The sequence below is a fragment of the Somniosus microcephalus genome, unplaced genomic scaffold, assembly GCF_052327205.1.
Source record: "Somniosus microcephalus isolate GS21.2 unplaced genomic scaffold, FLI_Smic_1.0 unresolved_chr7, whole genome shotgun sequence".
Lineage (NCBI taxonomy): Eukaryota > Metazoa > Chordata > Chondrichthyes > Squaliformes > Somniosidae > Somniosus > Somniosus microcephalus.
In genome coordinates, this window is record NW_028225185.1 from 2,655,176 (window position 1) to 2,666,706 (window position 11,531).

An 11,531-nucleotide genomic window follows, 5' to 3' on the forward strand; every position below is an offset into this window, starting at 1 on the left:
AACTCCCCCCATCGAGGTCTCCTTGTGTGGGATTCTCCGAAGTTTTCTCGGGAGATTTGCGGACAGTTTTGCTTGCGTTTGTTGCCAGGCTCTGACCAAAATGCAAATCCATGCTTCAGTTACGTGAGAGAGTTAGTGAACACAGAAATCTACAGGCTTGCAACCCAATATCCAACGGCCAATTCTCCTTCTCCCTGATCCGTGTAACACAATTCCATGCTCGGGAACACTGGGCCATTATGTGAGGGGATTCCTGACATTCCAACATGACAAAGACATGTCGTCAATGTAGGTACTGTTTGATTCTGGATCTCGGAGACACATCAGAAAATAACACCGAACAATCCGATAACTATCGGGAAAGATTGAACAGGCTGGGGCACTTTTCTCTAGAAAAGAGACTGAGGGGAGACCTGATCGAGGTCTTTAAAATTTTCAAATGGTTCAATAGGGTAGACACAGAGAAGATGTTTCCACTTGTGGGGGAGACCAGAACTAGAGGCCATCAATATAAGATAGGACCAGGAGGAGGCCATTCAGCCCCTCGAGCCTGTTACACAGGAAAAGGAGGAGGCCATTCAGCCCTCGAGCCTGTTACACAGGAACAGGAGGAGGCCATTCAGCCCCCTCGAGCCTGTTACACAGGAACAGGAGGAGGCCATTCAGCCCCTCGAGCCTGTTACACAGGAACAGCAGGAGGCCATTCAACCCCTTGAGCCTGTTACACAGGAGCAAGAGGAGGCCATTCAGCCCCCCCGAGCCGGAGGGGCTGTACTGAGGGAGCGCCGCACTGTCAGAGGGGCAGTACTGAGGGAGCGCCGCACTGTCGGAGGGGCAGTACTGAGGGAGCGCCGCACTGTCGGAGGGGCAGTACTGAGGGAGCGCCGCACTGTCGGAGGGGCAGTACTGAGGGAGCGCCGCACTGTCGGAGGGGCAGTACTGAGAGAGCGCCGCACTGTCGGAGGGGCAGTACTGAGGGAGCGCCGCACTGTCGGAGGGGCAGTACTGAGGGAGCGCCGCACTGTCGGAGGGGCAGTACTGAGGGAGCGCCGCACTGTCGGAGGGGCAGTACTGAGGGAGCGCCGCACTGTCGGAGGGGCAGTACTGAGGGAGCGCCGCACTGTCGGAGGGACAGTACTGAGGGAGCGCCGCACTGTCGGAGGGGCCATCTTTAGGATGAGACGTTAAGCTGAGGCCCTGTCTGCTCTCTCAGATGGATGTAATGATCTCACAGCCACTATTGGAAGTGGGGAGTTCACCCCGGTGTCCTGGGGCCAATACTTATCCCTCAACCAACATCACTAAAAAAAAAAAACAGATGATCTGGTCATTATAGCATTTCTATTTGTGGGAGCTTGCTGTGCGCAAATTGCCTGCCGCAGTAACCACACTTCAAAAAAGTACTTCATTGGCTGTAAAGCGCTTTGGGACGTCCTGAGGTGGTGAAAGGCGCGGGAGAAATGGGAGTCTGTCTATGAAGAGGGGTGAGAGGAGGCTGGTGTGGAGCATAAACACCGGTACAGACTAGTTGGGCCGAATGGCCTGTTTCTGTGCTGTAGATGCTGTTATCCTATCTAACAACGCACTCCTAGATACCAATCCCCTGTCTCGCTTTCTCCCCCAACTCCCTACTCTTGTCCAATAGGACAAAGAGAGCAGGAGAGAGAGGAGGAGAGGGAGCGGACGTGGGGAGCAGGAAGAGGCCGACGCAGTCGTTGAAATGGTCATCCTGCACACAGATGACGGCAGGCTATTCGGCTAATTGTGGCATCATCGCCGAGGCTCAAACGGCAGCTCTGCGCCCTAGATACTGCTCGGCAGCGAGAAACACCCGGAGCAATGTCTGCCCCACCCCATGAACCCCCACCCACAGTCCAAGGGCATCCGAGTCCAACGGGAGCACAACTCCCACCACCGTCGCCCCGACCTGCGAACTCCTGCCCAACTTCGTGCTTAATCAGCACAGGCTGGGGATGGGGCCTGGGTCTTTCCTGCTCTGTGGGGCTCAGTACCACACTGGGTGAGATCAGGCTAACTGAGCACAGGCCGGGGATGGGGCCTGGGCCTTTCCTGCTCTGTGGGGCTCAGTACCACACTGGGTGAGATCAGGCTTACTGAGCACAGGCCGGGGATGGGGCCTGGGTCTTTCCTGTTCTGTGGGGCTCAGTACAACACTTGGTTAGATCAGGCGAACTCAGCGCAGGCCGGGAATGGAGCTGGGCCTTTCCTGCTCTTGCAATCCCCTCTCAGCTCAGTCACAGAGCCCAAGGAGGAGGAGGAGGACAAAGTTTCTCTAAGGCTTTCTCACGTGAACAGGAAACTCCACTCCCCCACCCCAATGGGCGGGTGTATCTTTCGCAGAAGAACTCCTTTTAAAAACGGCGAGCTGACTCGGTCAAGCAGCCAACGAGGATTAGATCGACAGGCCAGAAATACTTCTGCTGGGAAATCAGCCCAGGGTTCAGTGCTGTCTTGTTGACACAAGTCAAGGAGGAGGGGCGTGGGAATTATCATTCACATGTGGGCCAAACCTGGGCTCTGTATTAAAGAAAGACAGACTCGCATTTCTCCCTCGCCTTTCACCACCTCAGGACGTCCCAAAACGCTTCACAGCCAATGAAGTACCTTTCTTTGAAGTGTGGTCACTGTTGCAATGTAGGAAACGCGGCAGCCAATTTGCGCACAGCAAGCTCCCACAAACAGCAATGTGATAATGACCGGATCATCTGTTTTTTTTACTGATGTTGGTTGAGGCATAAATAGGACACCGGGGAGAACCCACCCTGCTCTTCTTCCAATAGTGGCCGTGGGATCTTTTACATCCACCCGAGAGGGCAGACCGGGCCTCGGTTTAACGTCTCATCCGAAAGACGGTGCCCCCTCAGTACTGCCCCTCCGACAGTGCGGCGCTCCCCGAGTACTGCCCCTCCGACAGTGCGGCGCTCCGACAGTGCGGCGCTCCCTCAGTACTGCCCCTCCGACAGTGCGGCGCTCCCTCAGTACTGCCCCTCCGACAGTGCGGCGCTCCCTCAGTACCGCCCCTCCGACAGTGCGGTGCTCCCTCAGTACTGACCCTCCGACAGTGCAGCGCTCCCTCAGTACCGCCCCTCCGACAGTGCGGTGCTCCCTCAGTACCGCCCCTCCGACAGTGCGGCGCTCCCTGAGTACGCGGCGCTCCCTCAGTACCGCCCCTCCGACAGTGCGGCGCTCCCTCAGTACCGCCCCTCCGACAGTGCGGCGCTCCCTCAGTACTGGCACCGGGGGAAGCGTCGGCCTGGATTTTGTGCTTGAGTCTCTGGGGTGGGGGGCTCGAACCCAGAGGCGAGAGAGAGAGAGACACCCACTGAGCCACGGTTAACAATGAGCGCGTCCCAACACTTGAGCACGGCCATCGCAACCTCTAACCCCTCTTTGAAGAGCGAGAGGTGACGGTGAGGTCAGAGTTGACTCTCGGCAGTGACCAAGGGCTCAATTTTTATCAAGGAGACGGGTTGAGGGCTTCCGATTTTTGCCTGACTGGCCTCGTTACAGCCGACGTGCGGGACCCCCCAGGCTCGATCTGATGACGTGTTTCTGGAGTAAATATTTAAAGGGGCCACGGCCCCTTTGCAGGAAATGCAACTGGAATGGCTTTGATGCTGTATTATCTAGAAAGGGGAGTTGGCACAACTCATGGATTGAAATCGCTGGTCGTATTATTCCAGAAAGACATTTATCATTATTTTTTTTAAATCTATCAATGTAGTTACGTAACTAAGAAATGAAAAAGATGCCAGATGTGTTCCAATCATTGGCTTAGTGAAATTAATGCTTTTTTTTCCCCCTCTCTTAAAAGGTGCTGCTTCAACGAGGGCCCCCTCCAGGCTCTTGTGGAGGGAGTTAGAGGGTGTCAGGGGCTCCTCTTCGCTGGAAACGCAAGGAGGAGGATGCCGCCGAGAAACTCCAGTACGATTTGGACAGGTTGGGTGATTATACTGCATCTGCCATGCATCGGCCCAATGTGGATAAATGCGAGGTTATCCACTTTGGTGGCAAAAACAGGAAGGCAGATTATTATCTGAATGGCAATAGATTGGGAAAAGAGGAAGTGCAACGAGACCTGGGTGTCCTTGTGCACCAGTCGCTGAAGGTAAGCATGCAGGTGCAGCAGGCGGTTAAGAAGGCAAATGGTATGTTGGCCTTCGTAGCGAGAGGGTTCGAGTACAGGAACAAGGATGTCTTGCTGCAGTTGTACAGGGCCTTGGTGAGACCACACCTTGAGTATTGTGTGCAGTTTTGGTCGCCTCATCTGAGGAAGGATGTTCTTGTCATGGAGGGAGTGCAGCGAAGATTCACCAGACTGATACCTGGGATGGCAGGAATGACGTATGAGGAGAGATTGGGTCGATTAGGCTCATACTCGCTGGAGTTTAGAAGAATGAGAGGGGATCTCATTGAAACCTATAAAATTCTAACAGGACTAGACAGACTAGATGCAGGAAGGATGTTCCCGATGGCGGGGGAGTCCAGAACCAGGGGTCACAGTCTAAGGATAAGGGGTAAGCCATTTAGGACAGAGATGAGGAGGAATTTCTTCACCCAGAGAGTGGTGAACCTGTGGAATTCTCTACCACAGAAGGCAGTTGAGGCCAATTCATTAAATATATTCAAGAAAGAGTTGGATATATTTCTTAAGGCTAAAGGGCTCAAGGGATATGGGGAGAAGGCAGGGACAGGGTACTGAATTTGGATGATCAGCCATGATCTCATTGAATGGCGGAGCAGGCTCGAGGGGCCGAATGGCCTACTCCTGCTCCTATCTTCTATGTTTCCATGTTTCCGTGGCCAAGCAAGGCAGCGCGGCTGCAGGTCGCTGAGCAGGCGATGCCCGAGGTCCGTACGCAAACGCACGCGGGTTCGGCGCGAGGAGAAACAAAAAGTAGCATTTAAGCGATCCGCCAAGGTCACCTACAGCGTGGCCTCTCGTGTGTTCTGGGAAATGGAAGTTCAAGAGCGAGGGTACGGAAGGGGGGCGGGGGCGATTGCCATGTAGAATGTTTAAGTGGCGACACCGAGCGCTTCAGCAGTCAGACGATGCCTGGGGTTTTGAGGATGTCGAACTTGTATATTCAGCTCCACGTGCCAGCCACCTGTGGTCGAAGCGTTAGCTTACGCAGATCTGGCACGGATGGGCGCATCCCTTGACCGATGGCCTTCTGCTGGACCGGCCACGCAAGGCGTCGCTCCCCATCCTCCTCCTCTTCCCCCGAGGAGGGGAGGCGGGAATGGGTGTCCGAAGCCATTTTCCCCCCCCCCCCCAGACAGACCCCGCCTCCCCAGGGCTATTAAAATCGAGAGCCCCCCCTGTATTTTTCAGGCCTGGTTTAGATATTACTCCTGCAACCGCCCCGAATTAACCGGCTCCTGTTGCTGGGATACCAGCCATACATCCGGGTAACGATCCCCATGGCAACACATCCTCCCTTCGAATCGCTGTGTCTCCACACCATCCTCTCCGACCACACTTCCCCTTTACGTAACCCCGCCCTCCCTCCGATTACTGACTCCAGACCGTTATTTCTGCCATTTCCTCCTCGGAGGAGAAGTGGGTCAGACATCACTGTTCTCTCCCCCCACCATTAGAAATCTCATGCTAAACACGAAAGGCAAGTTACAAGAGAAAGGCGTAATTCCGATCAAGGCCAATTAACCCTCTCCGCACCGAATGGCTCATCGAATCATAGAGCCATAGAGTTATACAGCGCAGAAAGAGGCCCTTCGGCCCATCGTGTCCATGCCGGCCATCAAGCCCTGTCTATTCCAATCCCATTTTCCAGCACTTGGTCCGTAGCCTTGTATGCTGTGGCGTTTCAAGTGCTCATCTAAATGCTTCTTGAATGTCAGTACCCATCACCTTAAACATTCACTCCCTCCACCACCGGCGCACCGTGGCTGCAGTGTGTACCATCTACAAGATGCACTGCAGCAACTCGCCAAGGCTTCTTCGGCAGCACCTCCCAAACCCGCGACCTCTTCCACCTAGAAGGACAAGGGCAGCAGGCGCATGGGAACACCACCACCTCCAAGTTCCCCTCCAAGTCACACACCATCCTGACTTGGAAATATATCGGGCGATCCTTCATCGTCGCTGGGTCAAAATCCTGGAACCCCCTCCCTAACAGCACTGTGGGAGCACCTTCACCACACGGACTGCAGCGGTTCAAGGCGGCTCACCACCACCTTCTCGAGGGCAATTAGGGATGGGCAATAAATGCTGGGCCTTGCCAGCGACGGCCACATCCCCAGTATGAATTAACAAATGAACCCGCGGAGAACGAAGCCATCTAGGGCGAGGGAAGAAGCCTTTGCAAAGCAGTCCTGGAGCGGACAGGATGCCATTGAGGACGATACTGGAACTGAGAGGTTCTACCTAGCGGGAAAGATTGAACAGGCTGGGGCTCTTTTCTCTAGAACAGAGAAGGCTGAGGGGAGACCTGATCGAGGTCTTTAAAATTATGAAGGGGTTCGATAGGGTCGACGTAGAGAAGATGTTTCCACTTGTGGGGGAGACCAGAACTAGGGGCCATCAATATAAGATCGTCACTAATAAATCCAATGGGGAATTCAGGAGAAACTTCTTTCCCCAGAGAGTGGGGAGAATGTGGAACTCGCTACCACAGGGAGTGGTCGAGGTGAATAGTATCGATGCATTTAAGGGGAGGCTAGACAAGCACATGAGGGAGAAAGGAATAGAAGGAGATGCTGATGGGGCGAGATGAAGAAGGGTGGGAGGAGGCTCGAGTGGAGCAGAAACACCGGCACGGAGCGGATGGACTGAATGGCCTGTTTCTGTGCCGTCCGCTCACTGTGTAAAGCCCGTGCCGATTTAGCCCGGGGAGGAGCCAAGACCTTCAGGGTGGGCTGGTGGGACGAGTGAAACCATCCGCTCCCACCCTCCTCGCCCCTCCGTCCCATATGGAGTGTCACCTGGAAGGAAAGCTATCCCAGTCACCCAGAGAGGGAGGTGGGGGGGGGCGGAGGCTTGTGGATACCAGAAAATTGTCTGTTTCATTGACATTCGCTTCCCCTTTTTCGGTTCTCTTAGCTCAACATTCAGGAAACTCGAGCCACAAGCTCAGGGTGGAGAGAAAAAACCCTGAAGGAGAAAATAAACTGAAAAATACACAGAACAGGCTCAACTCTTGCTTAAAAAGCTGGCAAGCACCCTGGCCAGGGCCCAAGCCTGCACCCAGAACCCGGAGCCAGGGCCCAAGCCTGCACCCAGAGCCTGGAGCCTAGGCCCAAACCTGCACCCAGAACCTGGAGCCTGGGCCCAAGCCTGCACCAAGAGCCCAGAGCCTGGGCCCAAACCTGCACCAAGAGCCCAGAGCCTGGGCCCAAACCTGCACCAAGAGCCTGGGCCCAAGCCTGCACCCCGAGCCCAGAGCCTGGGCCCAAACCTGCACCCAGAACCTGGAGCCTGGGCCCAAGCCTGCACCAAGAGCCCAGAGCCTGGGCCCAAACCTGCACCAAGAGCCCAGAGCCTGGGCCCAAACCTGCACCAAGAGCCCAGAGCCTGGGCCCAAACCTGCACACGGAACCTGGAGCCTGGGCCCAAACCTGCACCAAGAGCCTGGAGCCTGGGCCCAAGCCTGCACCAAGAGCCTGGAGCCTGGGCCCAAGCCTGCACCAAGAGCCTGGAGCCTGGGCCCAAGCCTGCACCCCGAGCCTGGAGCCTGGGCCCAAGCCTGCACCCAGAACCCGGAGCCTGGGCCCAAGCCTGCACCCTGAGCCCGGGCCCAAGCCTGCACCCAGAACCCGGAGCCTGGGCCCAAGCCTGCACCAAGAGCCCGGAGCCTGGGCCCAAACCTGCACCCCGAGCCTGGAGCCTGGGCCCAAACCTGCACACAGAACCTGGAGCCTGGGCCCAAGCCTGCACCAAGAGCCCGGAGCCTGGGCCCAAACCTGCACACAGAACCTGGAGCCTGGGCCCAAGCCTGCACCCAGAGCCTGGAGCCTGGGCCCAAGCCTGCACCCCGAGCCTAGAGCCTGGAGGCTGGGCCCAAGCCTGCACCCTGAGCCCGGGCCCAAGCCTGCACCCCGAGCCCGGAGCCTGGGCCCAAACCTGCACACAGAACCTGGAGCCTGGGCCCAAGCCTGCACCCCGAGCCTGGAGCCTGGGCCCAAGCCTGCACCCTGGCCAGGGCCCAAGCCTGCACCCAGAACCCGGAGCCTGGGCCCAAGCCTGCACCAAGAGCCCGGAGCCTGGGCCCAAACCTGCACACGGAACCTGGAGCCTGGGCCCAAGCCTGCACCAAGAGCCTGGAGCCTGGGCCCAAGCCTGCACCCCGAGCCTGGACCCAAGTCTGCACCCCGAGCCTAGAGCCTGGAGGCTGGGCCCAAGCCTGCACCCTGAGCCTGGAGCCTGGGCCCAAGCCTGCACCCTGAGCCCAGGCCCAAGCCTGCACCCAGTGCCTACACCCCGAGCCTGGAGCCTGGGCCCAAGCCTGCACCCAGAGCCTGGAGCCTGGGCCCAAGCCTGCACCCCGAGCCCAGGCCCATCTGGCTTCAGGACAGAAAGCAGAGAGTAGGAGTAAAGGGCAGCTATTCACATTGGCAGAAGGTGGGTAGTGGTGTTCCACAAGGATCAGCGCTGGGACCACTGCCGGTCACAAATTACATTAACGATTTAGACTTTGGAATCAAAAACACAATTTCTAATTTGCGGATGACACCAAGTTGGGGGGAATAGTCAATACTGAGGAGGACTGCAACAAGTTACAGGAGGACATTAATAAAATTGACAAATGAAGTTCAACACAGATAAATGTGAGGTATTACATTTTGGTAGGAAGAATAGGGAGGTCACTTATCACTGGGAGGGTGTGAGTCTGGGTGGGGTAGAGGAACAAAGGGATCTGGGAGTACAGATACACAAATCACTAAAAGTTGCGACGCAGGTTAGCAAGGGCATAAAACAGGCAAACCAGGCACTAGGGTTTATTTCTAGAGGGATAGAATTGAAAAGTAGGGAAGTTATGCTAAACCTGTATCGAACCTTGGTCAGACCACACTTGGAGCACTGCGTACAATTCTGGTCGCCATATTATAAAAAGGATATCGAGGCACTGGAGAGGGTGCAGAGAAGATTTACAAGGATGATACCAGGAATGCGAGGGGATACCTATCAGGAAAAGATGAACAGGCTGGGTCTCTTTTCTCTTGAAAAGAGAAGGCTGAGGGGTGACCTAATAGAGGTCTTTAAAATGATGAAAGGTTTTGATAGAGTGGATACAGAGAGAATGTTTCCACTTGTGGGGAAGAGCATAACTAGAGGCCATCAATATAAGATAGTCACCGAGAAATCCGATAGGGAATTCAGGAGAAACTTCTTTACCCAGAGAGTGGTGAGAATGTGGAACTCGCTCCCACAGGGAGTGGTTGAAGCGAATAGTATCGATGCATTTAAGGGGAGGCTGGACAAGCGTATGAGGGAGAAGGGAATAGAGGGTTATGCTGATAGATTTAGATGAGGAAAGACGGGAGGAGGCTCGAGTGGAGCATAAACACCGGCATGGAGTGGTTGGGCCGAATGGCCTGTTTCTGTGCCGTATATCCGATGGAACCTATCGAGCCTGGAGCCCAAGCATAGGCCCATCGAACCTGGGCCATTATAAAAATGTTTCAGACCAGCCACAATCTAACTGAATGGCAGAACTGGCTCGAGGGGCTGAGCGGCCTCCTCCTGTCCCTACGCCTGGGCCTCGGCCTGCACAATCATAATCATCAACATCTTGCGTTTATCCCGCGCCTTTAACATAGTAAGACTTCCCAAGGCCCTTCACAGGAGCGTAAATTAAACAAAATCTGACCCCGAGCCACAGAAGGAGATATTAGGACAGGCGACCAAAAGCTTGGTCAAAGAGGTCGGTTTTAAGGAGCGTCTTAAAGGAGGAGAGAGAGGCAGAGAGGTTTAGGGAGGGAATTCCAGAGCTCAGGGCCCAGGCAGCTGAAGGCACGGCCGCCAATGGTGGAGCGATGGAAATCGGGGGATGCTCAAGAGGCCAGAATTGGAGGAGCGCCGAGATCTCAGGGGAGGTTGTAGGGCTGGAGAGTCAGGGAGGGAAGTACAGGAGGCAGGGCTGAGAGACAATCAGTCAACCCTTCAATGGAACAGAGACACAGCAGACCAACAGGCTCCTTTCAACTCTCAAGAGTATTGGTGTAGAAAGGCTAATAAATCCCAATTCGCTGTAAAGAGGTGAGCAGAACGCGGTGATAACGCCAGGCCTGGTCTCTGTAACTCATCAGCTGGGGCCCAGAGTCTGTGGGAAAATGTCACAATTGTTTGAGTTAAGCTCTGGCCCCACTCACACAAACATAAACTGTCTGAAAGGCAGTGTGGGGAAACTGGAAGACACGACAGAGATGGCAAAGAGCCCAGGCCCCACGCCAGCAGGGTTTTCAGAGCTCCGAGTTCGTCAATTCATGGGCGGAGGATCGGTGAGACTTTCGAAAGGCCTTGGAAACTCCCAGAACCTATTCTCCACTCTCGGTTTCTGGAGCCACTTCCTTGCAAACCACGGCTGTTGATGAATTCCCCCAGCCCTCCCTCCCTGAAGGTCTCGCCTGTTGACGCCGAAAAGATTCAGTCAGCCTCTGCCGCCCCGTGTCCTAACTCGCACCCAGTCCCGTTCACCCATCGCCCCCTGTGCTCGCTGACCCGTGTCCTAACTCGCACCCAGTCCCGTTCACCCATCACCCCCTGTGCTCACTGCCCCGTGTCCTAACTCACACCCAGTCCCGTTCACCCATCACCCCCTGTGCTCGCTGCCCCGTGTCCTAACTCACACCCAGTCCCGTTCACCCATCACCCTCTGTGCTCGCTGCCCCGTGTCCTAACTCACACCCAGTCCCGTTCACCCATCACCCCCTGTGCTCGCTGCCCCGTGTCCTAACTCGCACCCAGTCCCGTTCACCCATCACCCCCTGTGCTCACTGCCCCGTGTCCTAACTCGCACCCAGTCCCGTTCACCCATCGCCCCCTGTGCTCGCGGACCTACATTGGCTCCCGGTCCGGCAACGCCGCGATTTAAAAATTCTCGTCCTCGTGTTCAAATCCCTCCACGGCCTCCTCGCCCCCCTCCCTATCTCTGTAACCTCCTCCAGCGCCACAGCCCTCCCTATCTCTGTAACCTCCTCCAGCCCCTTCAACCCTCCCTATCTCTGTAACCTCCTCCAGCCCCTACAACGCTCCCTATCTCTGTAACCTCCTCCAGCCCCTACAACCGTCCCTATCTCTGTAACCTCCTCCAGCCCTACAACCCTCCCTATCTCTGTAACCTTGGCCAGCCCCTACAACCCTCCCTATCTCTGTAACCTCCTCCAGCCCTACAACCCTCCCTATCTCTGTAACCTCCTCCAGCCCCTACACCCCTCCCTATCCCTGTAACCTCCTCCAGCCCCCTACAACCCTCCCTATCTCTGTAACCTCCTCCAGCCCCTTCAACCCTCCCTATCTCTGTAACCTCCTCCAGCCCCTACACATCTCC